Genomic DNA, 7,460 nt, shown 5'->3' with positions numbered 1-7,460 from the left:
GCTTGGAATGTTATGTGCTGCAAGAATGTTTTGAGTCCTACGTACATGTGAAAATATTTTTTGTTGCTACACATAGTCATTTTTATTTCTATCACAGTGAAGAAAATTTAGTCAATAATATGATTTCCCAGAGGCCATGTCACCTTTAGTAGCTTACTGTATATGTAAAAGATTGGGGCTGTTGACATATCTCTCTGTGGTATTTTGTAATATCTGAGCTATAGGACAGCTTTTAAAAAACAAGTGTCCACTTGGCTTTAATTGGGCCTGGGCTGAAAGAATCATCCTGATGCTTTGATGGGTCCAAATATATCCTAGTTCCTCAATACATGTCTTTGTGACCTTGTAATAGTAGGTTGCAGTGTGCCGGTGTGTGGGTGTGGGTGGACATAGTGATGACCAGAGCACCAAGCACTATAAAACAGTGAGTTTGCAAAATGCAGTCATTTTTGAATGGTCCCCGAGATGTCCATGAATGGTGCTGGTGTCCATGGATGCAGGTTCCACTTTCTGACCTCATCTCAGACTTACTGGCATACGTTACAAATCTTTCTTAGTTTAGGATGTTGGCAGTGTGCCATACACCTAAATTTGCAGTCCTTGTAGTAATTCATTCTAAATTTTTAAAACAATCCTCAAAGCTTTTCCTCTTGAATAGCTAAATTTATCGTTAGAAGCCTGTAAAATCCTACATTCTTTTCATTAGACTGAGACTGTTGAGTTTTTATATATTGCTGATGTATAATGAGAACAAAATCATATTTTGGCAGCAGCCCATTCTGCGCATGGTTTTCTGACATCACCTTAATAAACTGTAACAGAAGCAGGATAGTTTAGCGCCTCGTGGTATGCATTTTAGTAAGACGCGGTTCTACATCATTGGCTTGTAGCCTTAACGACTTTCTGTGGCCCCTTATTTTCCCCTTTAGTTATTTTTATTAGCAGGAGCTTGCTCTCCCCCACCCCTTCTCACTTTATAAATGAAAGATATGGTTTGGCATGACTGGCAATCAAATCAAATCATGGGAGGCATCTTCTCTTTCTAACTTAAGATTTTGTGATTCTCTATGGAAAAACAGTTGAATTCTGCCCTCTGTCACCTTGCTTGGCTCTCTCCAATTCCTGAGATCACTGCTCAGCTTACTATCTCGAATCCTTATTCTTATGGAGCTGGACACTCCCCACTTTGCTCCCTACACTTGGGGCCCAGCGCCAAGGCCTGCCTTTCTTCTACCCTGGACAGTCGCTGCCGAATCCCAGAGCCTCAGGGAGGAGCTGGGCAGGTCCCCGTTTTCTGCTGTGCCCTACGCACGGTTAGGACTCCTCTGGATAGGCTCTGCTTGATGTGGAAGATGTGGAGTGGGTGAGATTATTGGGAAGTACTAGGTAGGTCACATAAAATAAAGGTTTAATCTTAACTAATTTAGATACCTCTCTGGGATTCCCCAATAGGTGATAGCACTGAAGTTTCTGCTATTCCATAGGAAAACGGGTAAAATGTTAATTGAGAGGCAAGGAAATGTTAGTTTCTGCTCAGTGAAAGACCATAGAGAGCAGACACTTAAAACATGAAAGTTTGGAAATTGAAATTAAAATGAAGGGACCAGTCAGAATAAAAATAACAGAAGGTATTCAGGATTTTAAAGGATCAACACACATTGTAGAAGGAATCTTTACTTTTAGATTGGCTTTCCCTTAGAGGAAAGTCTCACTAATTTCAAAAAAACCTTTCCCAGCCATTTTCATCCTTTCCTCTTGGCCTGCCGGTTGAGAGAGCTTGGAGTACATGGGCTGAGTGTCCAGGTTGCATCTCTTTCGGCTGCATATGTTGTCTGGAAACACAAGGGAGCCTCTGTGCATTGTGTTCAGTTAATGGACTGGTTTCACTTGCTTGTCGCCCAACCTTCTAATTTGTCTCCAACCAAACCAGAAGTGCCACCTTCTATTAGAGTCTAAACATTAGACTGTAGCCCTGAATTTAATCAGTGACCGCTTGGGAGTCCAGGACAGCTTTGACCCTCGTCAGTATAGTCGGTAACCAGCCAGCATGCTCTCTAGAAAGAAAAACCTGGAATCCACGTGAAAGTACTCTTGGGCCGTGAGTTAGTTCTCCAGTATATTTAAGGTACCACTTGATTCTGCAAGGCTGACTTAATTAGCTTGAACCGTGACTCCAACCTGCATCCTTTCACCAGTTCTAAACACACAAAATGAGTCACCGGCCTGTTTTATGAAGTTGGATGAAGCACAAGAACTCAGTCTACTCTCCAGCGTCCGGAGGCGCAGGGCTCGGAAAGGACACTGTGTGCCTGCGGGATGGCTCGAGCTGGTTGGGAAGCTCTGCTGTGGGCCGCTGTGAGGTGTATGGTCTGGACGGGACTCCTGGGTCCTGGGTCTCTGCTGTACAAGCTTTAGCATTGTCCTGGCCTCGCCACAGCCGCCTCTGACCATGCTGACAATGCCACCTCGTCCCTTTGGCTCCCCGCCGTGGCAGCCCTGCAATCAACTCACCTCTTTGTGGGCTGTGCTCACCATGGGGTTTGGAAGGTGGTTCATGACCCCCAGTTCTGCTTGCTCCCATTCCTTCTCAGACTCAGTTTAGAGTCTGAAACCTCTTTCTGAGGTTAAAAAAACTGCCGTAGATTTTCTTCAGCTTCTTACCTGATTTTGCTAATCTCCCCATTGGTTTAATTCTATTCCTGGGCAAGTGACTTCCTCTCATTGATATTCTTAGAAAGCAGGCTTTTTCTTATTTTAACACTTTGTTCACATTTTATTAATTTCATAGTTTTCTTGGAAGGCCAACCGAAAACATGTCTGGAACACCTACTGTGTGCCAAGCCATGTGCTCTGTGCCTTATTCTCATAGCTCATTCATGAGATACCTGCACCTGCTGGCTTTCCCCTTGGACCCTTTCACAGCAAATTCAAATGAGAACTTCCAGAAGGTGGTTGATGAAGTCAGCTCGTGGGCTCTGCTACTGTATTTGTCACCATCTAAGTGAAGCCCCGTCACCCCTGAAATTTCAGAAGGGTAGAACTCACTGCCCCATCAGCAGGGACCGAATGTTAGGAGGGAACGGAGTAATGAAGAGAGCAGAGAATTGATGGAAGAGAAAGGGTGTCTATCCCCGTGTCCCTGGAAAGCTGACTGCGCATTTCATCCGCCTGCAGTACCATTTTATCCTGCTGGTGGGAAAATCTGGAAGAAGACGTTTTCTCTGGCTGGGGGAGGTGTCCATGAGGATGCAGTGTCGAAGCTGCCATCTTTGTGCTATACGTTGGCACAAACCAAATGGATCTTTGTCATGTTCCAGCCTCACCAAGTCAGCTCGGAGGGAAATGCTAGCCCTTCTTTGCGTCAAAATTGTGAAACAAAGCAAAGAATGACTAATGCAACCTTTCAGAATCTCTGTAGAGTGACTCCTCTCCCCACTTTTTGTCCTTTCCCATTTCAAATTGTCACAATTATTAAAGGTTAAATGTTTGGAAGGGACGTGTGCTAGCCTATGTAAGAAAACAGCCCATTTTGGGGACTGTTTCTCCACAAGACCATTCTTGGTCTCTATATTCATACACATGGGAGACCAATGGGAGAAATCGTTTAAATGTGTTGGGTATAAACTAGCGAGCGTTATGTCATGGGTCATCTGGCATGGTTGTAAGGATCAGTATGCCTGGCCTGATAAAGGAGTTTGTGCTACTGTAGTCAGTATCTGGGAGATGAGTTCGAATGCTGAGATGCTTTTAGGGACAAAGAACTGAATCTAGGAAAGTGGGAAAATTTAAGCCACGCGGTCATTGCTTATGGAGCCATTAGTTTTGCTTACCAAAGGAGTGGGTCCCTGGCTGTAAGCATCCGTATCAATACCCTTTCTCCTGCGGTGGCTCTCCTACACAGCTCGGCTCAGGGCTGCTGGTCTGTCTTGAATATGCATTCAAAACACTTGGGGAGACTGACAAAGATACATGTTCTGGGCCATATGACCAGCAATTCTGTCTCCTTTGGTCTGAAAGAAGCCAGCTCTGCACATGGCCAGCTCTGCACATTGAGAAAATTTGTCTAGCCTGTCACCACTTCGTTGTGTACTTTGAGCTGTGTTTCATTACTAAATGAGAATCAGGTGAGATTGACTTCTTCCGCTCTTAATCTCCAGGGCAGAAGAGTGACACCTGCCTCAAGGATTCCCTGTGTTCCTAACCTCCGACAGCACGGGGCTTCGTGGTGTCACACCCTGCCCTACAAGTTTTCTCTCACCCCTTCATTCAGAATGTAGAACAGCATTATTTCTTTGAAAGATCTGCCCCTGAGTAATGTGGGGAATATATAGATATATATTTTAAGTAGAAGAAACCAAACTTCAAATCATGTAACTCTTTGTGCTTGAATCTTACAATAGGCTCCTAGGGGCAGAGCTCCAAAGTCTTTCTACTAGGGCGACCTCAACTGCATTGTCAGGAGAGGAGGGAGGAGCCCTGGAACCTTTACGCCTGAGGCTGGGACTGTGGCTCCCTCAACATGTGACTTCTCCGAGTGTCTTCAGAGGGCCCCTAGGAAGCGAACTAGGAACTGAAAATTAGGTGATGGGATTATGGGATGTACATTTGTCAATTCCCAGTGATTCTCTAGGCATGTTTTTGTGTGTGTGTGTGTAAATGGGACTCCCAGGATCCTTGACTGGGGTGGCTAATCACCAAACCTCACATTCTCCAATATTTCTACTCTTCTGTTAAATTTCTTTTAACAGAACAGCTTTAGAAGGTAGCCACGTCTGACATTTCGAATTTCACCTCCATGTCTCCTTTCCTTCTGCCTCCCCTGGCTTTCTCCAGAAGTCGCTGGGGAGTGGTGAAAGAATGACATCAGGCAGGAGGAGAAGGACGAAGAAGAAAAGTTCTATGGAATTACAGACTGTCTGATCTCCCTACCCTCAGCTGCCCTCCCCAAAGCATGGGTGTGGGTGTGTTGACCCCAAGGCCCATCCCCACCCACGTTGGGGGTCAAGCAGAATGTGTTGAGAGTAATGCCTGCAAAGTAGCAGCTCCATCTGTCTGACTGTCCACGGGCCATCGCAGCTGCCCCTGGGAAGCATTTCTGGCAGCTCCTGGCCGGCCTGTTTCTGTTGCATTGCAGAGGCTGAGCAAAAAGGAGGGAGGTGTGTCACCGGGCAGAGGGAGCTCCAGCCATGCCGGCAAGGAGTGTCCCACAGACACTGAACCAACGGAGCACAGAGACAGAATAAGAGAGGACCAGTTCACCACTCACCTGGCACAGTGGCCGTTAGATTTGCTGCTGATCCTAGTCAGTGCCAGGCAGGCCCAAGGCTACCACGGTCTCCAGCTGCCAAATTATGGCTCTCAATGGTCACTGGCAACTGGATCTAACTGATCTCTCTCAAGCTGGAGCTGCTACTTTTTATTTTTTGTTTTTGAGGAAGATTAGCCCTGAGCTAACATCTGTGCCCATCTTCCTCTACTTTATATGTGGGGCACCTGCCACAGCATGGCTTGATGAGCAGTGCATAGGTCTGCACCAGGGATCTGAACCAGCGAACCCTGGGCCACCAAAGCAGAACACATGAACTTAACTGCTGTGCCCCTGGGCCGGCCCTGGGGCTGCTACATTTTATTGCATCCAAGACCAGGGGTCCTGAACAAGAGAAAGAGGACTTCTGAAGTAGCCTAGGTTTTCTTGCTCTTAGTACTGATCTGATCATGAAGGAGGAAAGAGGGCAAGTCAGAAGAGGACAACTCTGAAGGCCAAGTGGATCTCTGACAGCCAGGTACAAAGCCAGACTCTGGATACTGAGCCGGACTCCAGCTACTAGTCTGTTGGGAAGCCCGCTTGAAGGCAGGTCCTTCTGAGGTCAAGGGTTCTAGGTGACCCAATGCACAGAGAAGGAGGAGGTCTCTGGCCTTGTCCTCACCACACCAATCTGGCTCTGAAGGACCAAAGGACCGCTTTTATGCCCCTGGGAGCCTGGATAGGTCTCAGCTGATTACCAAGCAGTCTATATCTCTTGGGCATGACCAGAAGCTGCTCCAGGCCACGGACACTTTCATTTCTGCCTCCCTCTCTCCCTTCCCTGTGAAGTGAGGGGAAGACACATCTTGAGTGGCAAAGCGGGCCTAGAGGGGATAGCCTGGCTCTGTCCCAGGATTCCGGGCTCCGTGTGGGACCAGGAGGCTGGTCTGGCACCTACAATGGCTCTAGCACCAGGTGCTTGGCGGTTTGGGACAGCCCTGCACCCCATCTGGTCATGGGGGGTAGTCTGTCATAGGCAGAGAGCTTTGGAAAGGGAGTCAGGACTACGTTCTCCAGCTCCGCAGTTAACTTGTTAGTCAAGTTCGGGTTAAGCAAAGTTAAAGCTAATTTCTTTACTGCAGGAATCCCAACAGACTTTGACGTGTAATGTGTAACATCAACCTCAAAAATAGAAATAAAAACAGTGTTTCCTAAACATGCGTGACCATGAACCCCTTTTGTAATCTTGTAATTTGTAATTTTGTAATTTGTTTGTGAAATGCCGGCCTAGAAGCTACCATCATCACACTCTCTGATCCTGTGTCATCGATCTGCTGATTCTCTCTGGTTCCTCCTATGCTCTTGAGGAGGAAACCACATCCTGGGGGAATTCAGAGAGAATTCCTGGTGGTGTAACACAGAAGGGGGGAGGAGCCCTACCCTACCTAACGCCCTCCTCGGAAGTGGAGGGCCTTTCCTCTGCGGGGACCAGGAATGACTCCTAAAGAAGCTGTGGTCTGCTCGTGGCTGTCCAGTCTGGGCGTGAGCAGCATTCTAAGAGTTTCCCTCTGCTTCTGTTGTGTTCTGAAAGGCCCCACTTGTCACACAGGATCTGGTTTCTTTCCATTGTCCTCAAGATCCCCCTGATGGTCAGGCCTGGTGGGGCCTTGCCTGCGGGTCTGAGGGGCGGTCTCTTGAGCCTGGCTGGAACTAGTGTGGGTCGGTGGTAGGTGCCCCTGGCTGGGCTTTTCTCCTTTTGTTTGCAAAACACTGTCAAAAGATTATTGCCTCCTAAATTGCTGAGGTCCGACTACAGAGTCTGCATTTGATGTAGAGGGGGACAAGCCCTAGAGGGGACCTTGGCCCAAAGGCAAGCAAAACTCGAACAAGAAGTGTGAAAAGTAGCCACACGCAGACATCGCACTTGGTGGTCTGAGGCAGGGAAGCAAGCATCCGGGGAGTGGGGTGATACGACACCCGTCTTTAGGGCCCATTTTGAGGAACCTGGAAGCTCTCAAAGGCCCACCACTCAGCGGGACAACACTGGAACTTCACGGCAAAGGAAAGTGGGGACACGTAAAGATACTCAGCTGCTGGGTCAGAGGCATTTAGACAGTACATTCTCAGGCCCTCCATTCTGTTCCCATCGGGAACCAAGGCTGAGAAGGAAGACGAGGCAGGAGGCGGGAGGGTGTGACGAGCAGCCTGCACGGGG

Source organism: Equus quagga, chromosome 19, assembly GCF_021613505.1.
Source record: "Equus quagga isolate Etosha38 chromosome 19, UCLA_HA_Equagga_1.0, whole genome shotgun sequence".
Classification (NCBI taxonomy): Eukaryota; Metazoa; Chordata; class Mammalia; order Perissodactyla; family Equidae; genus Equus; species Equus quagga.
Note: the sequence above shows the minus strand (reverse complement) of the source record.